The sequence below is a fragment of the Myotis yumanensis genome, unplaced genomic scaffold (genome assembly GCF_028538775.1).
Source record: "Myotis yumanensis isolate MYYU_CA2020_CCGP unplaced genomic scaffold, mMyoYum1.0.hap1 SCAF_16, whole genome shotgun sequence".
NCBI classification, from domain to species: Eukaryota; Metazoa; Chordata; class Mammalia; order Chiroptera; family Vespertilionidae; genus Myotis; species Myotis yumanensis.
The window spans coordinates 9,796,960-9,811,015 of record NW_027223767.1 but is presented as its reverse complement, the minus strand read 5'-3'; positions in this window follow the sequence as shown (position 1 = coordinate 9,811,015).

Here is a 14,056-nt window from a genome sequence, read left to right as displayed (position 1 = left end):
GAGAGCTGATGCTCGCCTGCTAGGCACAGGTTTGACTGGCTAAACACACCTACTGTCTAGCAGGGGTCCTCAAACTACGGCCCACGGGCCACATGCAAATACAAATATTGCATTTGTTCCCGTTTTGTTTTGTTTTTACTTCAAAATAAGGTATGTGCAGTGTGCATAGGAATTTGTTCATAGTTTTTTTTTAAACTATAGTCCCGCCCTCCCACGGTCTGAGGGACAGTGAACTGGCTCCCTGTTAAAAAGTTTGAGGACCCCTGGTCTAGAGTGACTGACGGATATCACATCATTCTGATTGGTTGCTGTCAATGACACCAGGACACAACAGTTGGTGAATATTTTCCACATCCTTCCTGGATGGAGAAGAGGATAATAATGAAGAAAGCAGATTATCTGGAAGGCCTTTAAGAGTTGGGAGCATGCAGAAGGCGATAGAATGGCTGGAGGAGCCCCCGGGAGTCCTCAGCCAGCATTGGAGGGCTTTAGGAAGGTTTGATTAAGGACAGCTATCTTGTTCAGTAATGTGGATTCTGAACCTTCTCAATCCAGGTGCGAGCCCACTCCAGCCCCATGATGGAAGAATCCAATACTCAGCTCAGTGCCGCCCAATGCATCAGATAAGAGGACTAATGTAAGGAGGACCTTTTGGCTTTCAAAATAGTGCAGCCACTATAATCACCAGATGAAGCCAAATGGCTTAGTTCTGATTATTCTTTGAAATTCCTAGAAAGTAGCCTACGGCTGAGTGCAAAAGACCAGGAACAAGGACTCTTTGGGGAAAAGTCTTCGTAGTCAAACTCTCTGCCAAGAACTGGCAGCGGTAACTAAAAGACAGAAACCATTCGTCTCTTTCTCTCTATTTCCAGATCATTTGCTAGTTTTCTCAACACCATTTGTTGAATAATCTACCCTTTACTTACCAATCTGAAATGCCAACTTCATCATGAAACACATTCTCATATGGTCATGAATCTATTACTGATGTTTCTATTTTGTTTCTCTTTATTCTCTGTGAAGTACAGTTTGAAAAATATCTTTTAAACCAAACTAACTAATTACATTATTCAGCTCTTCAATCTTCCTATTTTTGCCGATTGATCTGTCACGAATTAAAGAAGTATAATAACTACCTCACCACCATTCTAATTCTGTCAATTTCTCTGTGAATATCAAATATTTTGCTTTTATATATTTCGATGCAATATTATTCCCCAGATAAAAGTTTGTGCCAGTTGTATGTTCACTGTGAAGTGTAACTTTTGTCAAAACAAAATGAGGCTTCTAGTTTTCAAATTATAGAGAAAAGGTGGTTTGGGTTTTGTTTCTTTTCAAGACCATTTCAAAATGACAGGGAGAAACTGAAATTGCATCCCTGATGAAACCAGAAGACTTCCCCAACCCAAACAATATTACTTAGGTGAAAGGGAGCGTGAACGGACGGCTGCTAACTGACTGAGCAATGAGAGAAAGGCCCCTTTTACTGGCAGTTGAGGGGAGCTGATGAGAAGTTGGCACATTGCCTGGTAAGCCCTGGAAAGCCTTTGGAATTGGAGAAAGCAAATATCAAAGAAACCAGAGAGGAGATTGGACTAACAACCAGAGGATTCTGAAAGTCTTTAGAAGAAGGAAAGGGAATTAGATCCAACCTCCCCTCGCCCCCTCATCCACCACTACCTTACATAGTCAGGCAATTACCCCCAATATAAAGCAAGAGGCAAATACTTATTAAAAATTGAACCTGAGAGCCTTTAAACTCAGACACATTAAGCGTAGAGTAGGGTTGGGGTGGGATGGAAGACTGAACACATGGGGATTAGCTAAAAGTCTGCATAGTGAATGATGAGAACATAGACCAGCCTCAGAGTTTTGTGAGGTAGGCTGGAGAGACTAAGCCCGTATACACACAGCCAAAGAAAAGACCTGCCTATGTGGACATTTGGGTTCCTATAGGAAAAGTTAGGTGGTTACTTTTCACCATACAAGAAAGTCAATCACTTCCATCAATGTAGGTTCCAATTAGTTATTTGGTGCTTCATTCTTCAATATGAATACCTGAGAATTGCCAGACCTCTGAAGAAAGCTTCTGATATGAAAGAGAGAAATTAAAACAAATAAAAAGGAAATCAGCAGGAGTAAAAACAATGCAGGGGCTTTAAAAATTATAATTAATACCCTCAGAGATCATGAAATAAGGTGTGTCTGTGAAACAAGTATCGGATGCTTTTTACGGAAGGGGGCAACAATTAGAGAACCAGAAACAGCCTTTGGAAATTAAAAATGTGATCAGCATAATAAAAAGTTCAATAAAGAGCGCGGAAGAGAAAGTTGAAAAGTCTTTAAGAAATTAGAATGGAATGATAACTAGACAAGATGATGGAATTCAACTTCTAATTTTATTACAGTCTATAGAAACAAAAATCAAGAAAATGCAGAAGACATCACCAAAGAATAATAAAATTAACCTTCCCACATCTGAGAGATAAGAATTTCCAGATTACTTCTTACTAGATGCCTAGCACAATGCATAATCAGATACACACATCAGTGAAATTTCAGAATACTGGGATAAAGGGAGGATGTAAAGACATCCAAGCTGGGATGGGAAACAGGTCACAAACAAAGGACCAGCAATTAGAATAGCATTGGACCTCATAAAGCAGCAGTTAGAAATCAGTGAGGCAAAGACTTAAAGAAATCCAAGAGAAACCCATTCCAACTTAGAATCCTAGACTGGTACCATTTTCAATTAAGTGATAGAGTAGGAAAGCAAAAGTCTAAAAAATAATAGCTACTACATGTCTTTTCCTTCCAGAAACCATCTGAAGGATGTGCCCCACAAAATTAGGTGGGAATTCAAGAAAAAGAAAGAGGATGCAGAAAAGTAGGGAAGGGGTTGGGAGAAATTCCCAGGACGGTGACAAAGATAAGTCCCATGCTGACAGGCTGGTAGGCAGTCCCAGAACCAGTAGTTTAGACTAGGGCCCAAGTAGTGATGTCTCCTGAAAAAGGCTGAAGTGATAGATGACACAACAGACTTAAAGCACCTGGAAGTTATAGTGAGAGATACCTTAAAGAGCTTTTGGTATTTGTGGGAAAAGTTAGCTATAAATTCAAGAAAAAAAAAAAAAGTGGATGGAAACTAATGAGGCAAGCTTTGGCTCCAGGCAAAATGAAGAAAAAAAAAAGTACAAGAAAGAAAAGGCATATCTTACTGATTAAGCAATTAGCACTACATATTGATAATAATATCCATGACAGACAGTGTCGGTTGTGTGGCCTCTTTCTACCCTCCTTTTTTCCCTTATATCAAGACCTCACTTGTGTCCAGGAACTGACGAGTCCACCTAACAATTCTTCCAACGCTAGACTGCCTTGCAGTCAGAGGTGGCCACATGACACAGTGCCTTCCCAATGAGACATAAACTAACAGCTCCTGGGAAAATGTTTCTTCTTCCTTTTTCCCTGCCTGGAAATGGATGCAATGTCAGATGTGCAGCAGCTACCTTGTGACCATGAGGACAAAAAACACAAGCCCCTCCCCCGCCCCCCCAAAAAACAACACAGCAAAATGAAGAGCCTGGGTTCCTAATGACATTATCAAAATACTCCATCAGCTCTTGACTGCTAGAAAGCCACTGTTCAGGGTGTTTTTTTTGTTATTTACAGCCAAGCAGATGCCTAACTAATACAATAGTGGGTGTGGATATACCCCCACATTCAGATATAACTATATTAAAAGAATGAAAGCAGTAGACAAATAATAATAATAATAATAATAAATCCCAAATCCTTTGTTGGGATTATGAGAAGACAATAGCAAGTGAGGTCAGTTTATGTTAATTATTTTTAACATGGAACTACCTATTAGAAAAAACTATAAGGGCTGAAAAATGTTGTTGTTAGAATATTGGGTGGCAGTGAGGGGTAAGGAACTAATATATTTGCTATAACTTTTAGAATTCTTTGATGTTCTGCCCACTAAATTGCAGTGTGGCAAGGGGAGGTTCCCCCCACTCATCCAACAAACAATTCTGGGCACCAGCCAGGTGGCCTACAACTCTGCTCAGAGAACATCATATTCTGCCCACCCCACTTCAGACACCAGTTGCAACCTGTACCTGTGACTGACTGGTGTAAGTCAGAGGTTCCCAGGCCTGCTCCTTGGGTTTGATTAACTTGCTACAGCAGTTCGCAGAACTTGGAGAGACATTTTACTCACCAGATCACCAGTTTATTATGAAAGGACACAACTCAGGTATCAGCAGATGGAACAGATGCACAGGGAAAGGGCACAGAGCTTCCACGCTCTCTGGGCAAAACACTCTCCCAGCACCTCCAGGTGTTCACCAAACCAGCTCTCCAAACCCCGCCTTTTGGGTGCTTTGTGGAGGCTTCATTGGATAGGTATGATTGATTGCATCATTGGTCATTGGCCATTGGTCCCACCTGGAGTCCCCTCCCTGCCCCCTCCCCAGAGGCCAGCGAGTGCAGCTGAAGGTTCCAACCTTCCAATCACAGGGTTGGCTCTAGCCCATTTTTAGGTGCAGTTCAAAAGTCACCCATTAACATAACAAAAGATGTTTTTGCTGCTCTCATCGCTTAGGAAATTCCAAGTGTTTCAGGTGCTCTGCCAGAAATGGGGCCCAGAACTAAATATATACTTCTTACTATAAACCACTATATCACAAGAACTTGTAAAATATAGCCTATGCACATTTAACTTTTAGATTAAAAAATAAAATAACTATAAAGTAAAACAAAGGATCTTTTGTCTTATATAATGTCTTTGACCTTGAATCCTTACTTCGTCTTCTAGTCTTCTATTAATATGGTAATCTTCGTTTTTCATATATTTTCCCTTTTTAAATATTTCTGCCGCGTCTTTGTGCGCTCTCTTCTCTGAGTGTTTGGATGATTTACTTTAGTTTGTGAATTATAGAGTACGTACTCAGGTTTGGAGTTCTGACCCCGTCTGTCTATCTTTTAATAGAGAATCTTGATCCGCTTGTTTTTATTCATACAACTCCTATGTTTGATCTTTCTTCTACCGTCTTTTTCTATGCTTTTCACCTTTTTCATGTTTGCTTTCTAACTTGATAAACGGATTTACCATTCTGACCGACCAATTCCATTTCAGCTTTACTGATTCTTATCTTTAAGGTTTTTCAAAAATTCTTTTCAAAAGGCATTTCTTAAACTGTATTTCCTTAATCGTCTGTGTAGTAGGCAGTGGAATGGTACCACGTGTCTGACCGGTGGGGCCAGACCAAACCTGGGTTCAGCAATCTCGGTACTTGAGTTCTGGCACCCAACTGTAAGAGAACATTTATTTGGTAAGTCGCAGAGGTAGAAGAAGTCATTCCTGGAAGAAATGGGCTTAGCAAACAAGTTCTAGAGGCAAAGAAAGGGCCCTTGGAGCTTGGGAGTGAGGAAACTAATGGTAATGTGCCTGCAGGACTGGGGGAGAAAGAGGGAGAGGGGAAGGCAGGGGCTTGCAGTCTAGACTCTAGAGCAGTGGTTCTCAACCTTGGCTGCACATTAGAATCACCTGGGAATCTTTTTAAAATCCTGATTTCTGGGCCTCATCCTCCAGAAATTCTGTTTCTTTGTTATGGGGTGGGACCACAACATTAGTAACAAAGAAACAGAATTTCTGGAGGATGAGGCCCAGAAATCAGGATTTTAAAAAGATTCCCAGGTGATTCTAATGTGCAGCCAAGGTTGAGAACCACTGCTCCAGAGGGAAAGCACACTGGGTCCTCCATCCCAAGGGCTTTAAGGGTGGAGAGTTGAGGGGAGGTCCCAGGGGAAAATAATAGAATAGTCAGCAGTTGTCCAGGTGTGTCCTTTCAGGGTTGTGGTCTCCACGGATTGATTGGCCGGCACCAGGGCAGGGGGTCATTATCCAGTGCAGCTGGTCCTGACATCAGCCATCAGTCAGCCATCAGCATGGCTGGTTTTATTGCTTCTCTGGGCTTGGAGCTGAAATACAACTGAAGGAGGAAAGGTCAGGGGTCCAAACCCTGTGGCCAGCGATATGCTAGGGGAGGAAAGGTCACCCTGGGGGCAAAGGTCCCACCCTACAATTGATTGCTGGTTGCTAGGCACCTGGGGCTTTCCACCCTGGTGACCTTCTGTACCTGGCCCATCATCCTTGCTCTGCTCACGTCTGTCTAACTGCCTGCAACAGTCTGCACAGACTGAACATTAATCAGCCAATTTCTAACTTTAAAAGAGTACATAGAATTTTCCTGTCTTCTTTTCTGCTTTTCTCATCTATACTCCCCCCCCCCCGACTTTATGAACCACACTTACCTTCTTTTCATAGCTTACTTCTGAGATTTTTACATTTCATCAACTCATTTATACTTTGATTCATGTAACAAACCTTCTTCCATATATTGTGCTAGAGATAATAGGTTTGGAGAAAGGAACACAATCTTTGCCAGGAGAGCAATCATGGGCCAGGGCAGGTAGCATAGCAGAGTTATGCTCACGTTAGAAAGAGGACCTAGGAGAGGCACAGAGCCTGGACTCGTTTCTCAGGGAAGACTTTCTGGTGGAGGTGACACTTTGGTTATTTAGTCCGAAGAATAGAGTGAACTCTCCCTAGGGTAGAGGTAATAGCATATGCAAAGACGAGGAAGTAAGAATGTGCCTTGGGATTTAGTAACAGAATAGCTCAGTGTTGCACACACCTGGTGGCTGGTGTGAAAGGAAGCCGTCAGAGAGGCAACAGAGGCCATCTCACTGGCTCACGGGTGGCCTTGAGTGTCACTCTCAAGAAGGCGCTGTTGCAGCACAGGAAGTGTTCATCTGTTGGCGCTATCAGAGCCAAACACGAAACACCCAGAACGGCAGTGGAGAAAGACGGGCCTTTTCCCATGGACACATGGAGCTGGAGAGGACTCTCCCTCCCATTGTACAGATGGGTACACTGAGATTCCAGGAGGCAGAGTGACTTTCTGAAGATCACACAGCCAATGACAGACCCGGTCTAGAGCCCATGTCTCCTGACAGTCAGTTCAGTCTTCTTTCCTGGCCCACATGTCTCCCTTGTCTATTCTCCTGAAGACAAAGGGGTCCTTTAAGCTCCATTCATGGAGATGATAGTTAATAACAAAAATATGGAGGGTGGGTGTGTGTGGCCTTATTAAAGGGTAGGGGGTGAGAAGGAAATACTGGAATAATTCAGAACAAGGAAGAAACATCCCAAGTGGAGGAAGATGTATTTTGAAAAGGAAAAGGGACTTGGTGGCTGTAGGAACGTGCCAGTCACTATTCCCTGGAGCTCAGCACCCTGCCCAAATCCGACAATTGTCTGCACACTGATGCCCTCTAGTGGTCAGTAGGAAGAGATCCTTTTCCTAAAACTTGAGGATGGAAACTTGAAGCTTGAACCCCAAGGAAAAGAAAACTGTCCCTCCATCCCTCTCTTCGGTCCAGAGATTTGTCTAACTGAGCTTTCCCCCCATCTTACCCTTAACTTCTTTGTATTTAACAATCCAAAGACCTTTAAAAACATGAGTGAAGGACAGTAGTTCCTCCCACGGAGAGCCTATGTACCTAAGTGTGAGGATGGGGAACGGAAGCCATAGAGATGCACACAAAACACACCCAGGTGCGCACACAAATACACATGCCTGGGGTGGGTGAAGGCCTTTGGGCCTTAAAGGTTATAAAATTTGGGAAGTTCCCTTTGATAAAAAATAAATTTTAAAAAAGATAAAAGCACAAATACAAGATGAAGTGCAGAACCTTGGAAGAGTCCGTCCGTCAGCTTCATGGTGACTGATCCCCGCGTGCACAGAGTGCAGTGAAGGGGAGAAGCAGAGCCATCGCCACCTCTGACTGTCACTCTGGAACCCTCTGCACACTGGGCATGGTCCACTCAGGGACGTCGCCCTCGAGAGCTGGACCGTGATCTTATGATGTTGCCATTGTTTACAATGTGTCTGGAATTCTCCCTGGAAAATGCTCTCAGGTCCTGTGATATAGATTTTTTTTTCCTGTGTAGATTATTTTTACTTTTCTTCCTTTCTTTCTTTCTCTCTCTCTTTTTTTCTTTTTTTGCAATAGGCAAATTCGCAGATCCATCCCCGATATGTACTAAGTTAGATAGTCAAAATGAACGATGCTGTATTTGGTCAAGAGTAAAGAGTCTTTTTAAAAAGCTATCAAACTCTTTTGCCCCTTCATTGCTTCTCTATTATCCTTTGATATAAGAAAAGAGAGAAAAGTACAAACACAAATTTAAGTGCGGGGTGGGGGGGGGGGGGGTGGCATCTATCTTCGAAGGTGGCCACACAGTGAAAACATGCCGTCATTGCTGAGGTTGACATTGGCTCTTTGGATGCATGACCAGGAGCGGGCCTTGCAGAGGCCCCTCACTCTCACTGGAGAGGATTACAGCTCTGTGGCCAGCCCCTCCTTCAGGGCGTGGAGAAGGGTGCCACACAGTAATGCTAGCACTGCCCGCCCACTCTTCCCACAGGACCTGAGCTAAAAGGAAGGCCGAGACAGGGTGGGGTTGGGGGCGTTTTGAAGGAGTGTCATGCTCGTAAAGCAGCTCCTGCCTTTCTTTCCAAAGCTGAGGAGGGACTTTCCCCAGAGGATCCCACTCCTCACTCATCAGGAGACTCGAACATAAGTGGAAGGTGCCTGGCCCTCCCCTCCCCCCACTGGGCTGGGAACAGAGGGTCATCCTACCGGAGAGTGGGCAAGTGAATGGGTGGGTCAGGTGCCCATGGCTAGGCCATGTCAGAGGTGACAGAGGAGAGCAGGTATGGCTGGGGTAGAGCCTGTGTGAGCCAGTACGTGTCACCATTTCATGGGACAAAGATGTGTGTCTTCTGAGCAGGCATGAGGGTAGGTAGCTCCAGACAGCGTGGTGTGGGGACCTTTAAACAAGCTGCGATGGGCAGGCAGCCTGGAGGGGGTCCTGGGAAAAGAGGGAGCCATCGGAACTGAGAAACAGATTGGGGAGATGTTTGGGAGCAGGGCCCCGAGGGCTCTCTCAACACCCATACCACGCTGGGTGAAATAGCCAGCATCCTTCTGGAAACCTGGTATACAGAGAACCAATGGCCACCGGCGACTCAGTGTTAGAAAAACACAGCAGCCGAGAAAAGAAGCAGCTCGCCCTGGGCAGCCAGCAGGCTGTGGCACTGCCCCCTCTGTGTCCCAAGCCGGTAGCCCACGCTTAGATCCTGCAGTGGGGGAAGCTGTGGCAGAAGTGGGAAGCAGACTTGGAAATGACTATGGGATTAGCAACTTAAAATAAACAATACTGCCTCTCAGAGAGATCAAGAAAGACTGAGCTACTCACCCAAAGTGACCAAAGAGTTGCAGAATTCAAGTGCCATGTCCTGGGGAATCCATTGTCATGGGGGCTGGGGAGGGGGGGTGACTATAACCTGAGTAACGGCAGGACCTGGGAAACAAAACGACTTCCTGTTTCAGTTCCAGGGAGCTGTGTCCTTCGCTAAAGCAACGGCATAAATGCTCTGAATGCAGAGCACCTCCAAGGAAATAACTAGACGTCATATAATCTGCTGCCTGCTGTCAAACACAATTCATTGTTTTCACAGGTTTAGACGATGCTAATTAAGCTATAGGCCATGTCCACTGTTTCTACCTCTGCGATGTGCTTGCATTGTTCTCTCTGCCTAGAATGTCAGCCCCTCTCACTCCGGCTCCTACCTCTCAATCCCAATTCCCAATTTCAACCCCTCCGCCAGCAGAAAGGCAAAGCTATCCTTTCCCTCTTCCTTCAGAGTCTGGGGAAGAGAAGGGCCCTTGGCTACTAATTTAATCTAAACTCATTCAAGAAGTAATTACAAACGCCTGTTTGGAGTTGTGTAGTCCTTAAGAGGCACAAGGCTGGAAAATGGGCCCATTTCTTATTTCCAACAGGCCCTCGGGGGTCACAATTTGAAAGGAGGGGCCACCTACACTGTTCGAAGGTAAATTATATAAAGTGCTAATTGCACGTAGAGGAGGCTTTGAAAATTACAGGGGCATTTAAAGATATTTCTCTTCTATGTTACAGGTTTAAACTGCAATATTCCTGACAATTAATACTTGTCCTTGGGAAATGCGTGCGTGTGTGTGTATGTGTGTGCGTGTGTATGTGTGTGCGTGTATGTGTGTGCACGTGCTGGAGGAGCCATTGGCAGAGAGCCCACAGCTCCCCAGTGAGCAAGCAGGAGGAGGAGGAGGAGGAGGAGGAGGAGGAGGAGGAGGAGGAGGAGGACTGCCTGCACTCTGTGGTACGGAGACGCCTTGGGGGCTGAAATGGGAGCATCCACATCTGCCCAGACAGCTCAGTGGAAGGCAGGTGAGTAACAAACTAGGAAAATTCCCTGGCAAGTGGAATGAGGAAATTGAAATAAATGGTCCAACAAATGGCTAAAGGCTGAGAAATTAACAGCCAGTTGATAAATCACATGACTGACTCCCCCTAACCAAAAATACCTAAGAGCAGGTGATTTAAACCTATTCCCCTAAAGACACCTAAGAGCAGGGGGTTTAGACCTATCCCCTAACCAAACACACCTAAGAGTAGGTGGTTTAAACATACCCCCTAACCAGGGCTATTTAAAAGCAGGGGTATAAATAACCTTAGTTAGGAAGATAGATAACGACAACAACAATACAACTAGAGCCAGACTAATCCAAGGTAGAGGCGAAATTAAACAGAAAATGCCCCTGACCCTCATTTTAATGCATCAGCATACTAATTGACAAACCTGAAAATCTAATGAATATTCTGTTGAGATCCTCCCCTAACATTCACGCCGATAGAAAACAGATAAAACTTCAGACAAAGGACGCCAGCGTGAGCTCTTCTTTGGGTTCACCCGTGCCCCCCTTTTCTCAGGCGTGTGCTCTGCTTCTCCTCCCCTACGCTCCAAGGGTCCCATAGGACCTGCACCCCGGGGAGCGTGGGCAGGGGGGAGCTTACCCCGGGCTTACCCTCGGATCCTGTGTCCAGGGACCCTTCCTTTGCCTCACTGTCGGACGCTTTAATAAACTTACTCTCACCTTCACCTGGACTCATGCCTTGACACTTAAAAGGCCCTGGACCATGCTGTGCAGGGCCAGCTCCCAGCCCGGCGGAACTTGGGACACCAGAGGCCACCACTCGCTCTCCCTGAGACAGTCTGAACCACTCAGACCAGTTCTCTGTGCAGGACGGTAGTTACTGGTTGAGGTCAGTCCCTGTGGGGAGACAGACAGGCCCTGAAACATGAGTAGGAGTCATAGGAAGGAGAGTAGACCAAGGGGAGGGTTCGCAGTGAGGGATGGACCATAGAACAGGAGAGCAAAGCTGTGGGGACGTGTGAGGGGGGAGACAGGGCATGTGGTGAGAAAGCCGTAACAGGCAATGGCCACAAGAACTATCCAGGAGGCAGTAAGACAACCCCCAACAAATGTATGGCTTAGAATGAGCAGAGACCAACTCGACCCAACAAGCTGACTAATTTCACCTTCTGTCATCCCTGGCCTCTTTACACCCTCATTGTAAAAAGCATACTGAACGACCACCTGGCACTGACGAGATTCAAAATGGAAAGCCCAGAGGAGAACACAGCATGGCCCGGCCTGCATGGCTCAGTGGTTGAGCATCAACCTATGAACCAGGAAGGCACGTTTTGATTCCTGGTCAGGGCACATGCCCAGGTTGTGGGCTTGGTCCCTAGTGGGGGGCATGCAGGAGGCAGCCGATCAATGATTCTCTCTCATCATTGATGTTTCTATCTCTCTCTCCCTCTCCCTTCCTCTCTGAAATATTAAAAAGAAAAAAAAAGAAAAAAGAACACAGCATGGCCATTGGGGCTCTTCCTTGAAGTCCCCCTTTCCCAAAAAAATCCTGACTATTCTATCCCCCCCCTTTTTTTTATTTCTTAAAGTATTACAAAGAATATTACATATGTCTCCTTTTTTATTCTCCCCTTGACCCTCCCCTAGCCTCCCATGTCCCCCAGTGTCTTGTGTCCATTGGTTATGCTTATATGCATGCATACAAGTCCTTCGGTTGATCTCTTACCACCCCCCCCCCACCACCCCCCAACCCTCCCCAGCCTTCCCACTGTAGTTTGATAGTCTGTTCGATGTTGCTCTGCCTCTGTATCTATTTTTGCTTATCAGTTTATAATGGTCTTAAAAGACCCTACCCCTCCATTAGATAAGCAAATCCCATGGGGGAGGGGCTGCTCTGCCTGTGGAGTAGCCACTCTCCCTCTAGTAAACTCTCTTTCACTTTAAACTCTATGCTGCCTCAAGTCTGAAATCCTCCCTGCACAAAGCCAAGAACCCACAGTGGGTCACGGCCCTGGGGGTCCCGGACCTTGAATGCTACATTAAGGGCATTCCCTGAGCAGGCTTAACGTGTTCTCCCGTGTGCGAGTGAGAGTCACAGCACTTTCACATGCCTGTGCCCCTCGAATACTGCCCTTTGGTTACTACAGCCCTACAAACAGTTGAAATATATGTAGCTATATCATATAGTTGATATATGTTTTATATATACTTTCATACATACAGCACATACATGTATAAATAATATGTTTACAGATATAAGAGTGGTTTATGAAGGACAAAGGAACAGACCGAGGAAGGGCAGCTGGGCCCCCAATTCACCCTTCCGTGTGCCATGCAGAGCGGGCGCCTCCTAAGCAGGTCCCACTTCCCAGCACAGAGTTCAGCTGGGGTGGGAGCCGTGCAAGGACAGCAGGCTGGCCCGCAGTCTAAACGCTCCTGACTCCGGGATGTGTAAGAGGGTGACCTTTCGGAGTGGAAAAAGCTGGTGTGTCGGTTACTCCAGCTTCTCAAGGTCATCTTCTCACATGCCACACCCTTTGCTGAGCCTTCCAGGAGCCCATCCAAGTAGAAAGAATCCTGACATCTCCGCAAGCCAAGAGCCCTGGCTTTGGGTCTCCCTTTTGGCACTTACCAACTCCTGCGTTAAGTGAGTTATTTATAAAGTAACTCTTCACCCAGATATCTTTTTATTTCTAATCCTCACCTGAGGATATATATATTTTTTTATTGAATTTAGAGAGAGAGAAAGGGAGAAAGAGGCAGTGAAACATTGATTGGACGCCTCCCATATGCCCCTGACTGGGGATCCAACCTGCAACCTAGGTATGTCCCCTGATTGGGAATCCAACCCACAACCTTTTGGTGTAGGGGGCGATGCCCCAACCAACTGAGCCACCTTTTCATTGGCCCTTACTCCCTGCCCCCCTGCCCTCTCCACTCTTCTCCATCCTGCTCTCTGCAGTAGGACACTGAGGTGTCCGGAAACACGGACAGACACCAACTCTCTCCAGCTGTGTAGGCCAGTGGGCCCTCTTACAGTAGGTGGGAGGGAGGTTGGGGTATTCAGTCCCCTGGTTCTTTCCCTGGGAGGTCGCCTCAAGGTGGCTATATCTCTCAACTGACAGTCTCTCCTCTCAAGTTGGCTGACACTAGGAGACTCCTCCACCCCCAGGTCCCAGCACCTACTTCGTGCCTCAGATCTGTGGGGCTTAGGGGGCTGGAGTATGCCTCCGCTGCTGCTAGCCCAGTAACCACACTACTCCTCACACTTCCCGGACTCATGCCTTTCTCAGCTTAGCCTGCTCTGTCTAGACCAAATGTTTTCCATGGGGGCCCTGCCTGATGCACACCCTTACCAAATAAAGTTGGATGCCTTTATTTATTGATTGGTGCCTCCCATATGCCCCCCTTTCCTCCCACCCCCAACTCCCACTCAGCGAGTCATTGAAATGGCCAACGGTGTGTGAGCACACCAAGATATGATGGAATTACACTTATATCTGGACATTGGCTAAAATAAACTTGCATATTGAGGGTGCCCGATAAACATTTATTCAATAACAATATGCCTACTTCTCTACCTCCAGAACAGACTTTCTCGACCTCAGCACTATTGATGCGTTGGAACAGATAATTCTTTTTTTTTTTAATCTTTATTGTTGAAAGTATTTTTCCTTCATTGACCCCCTTCTAGCCCACCCCAAGCCTTCACCACCCTATTGTC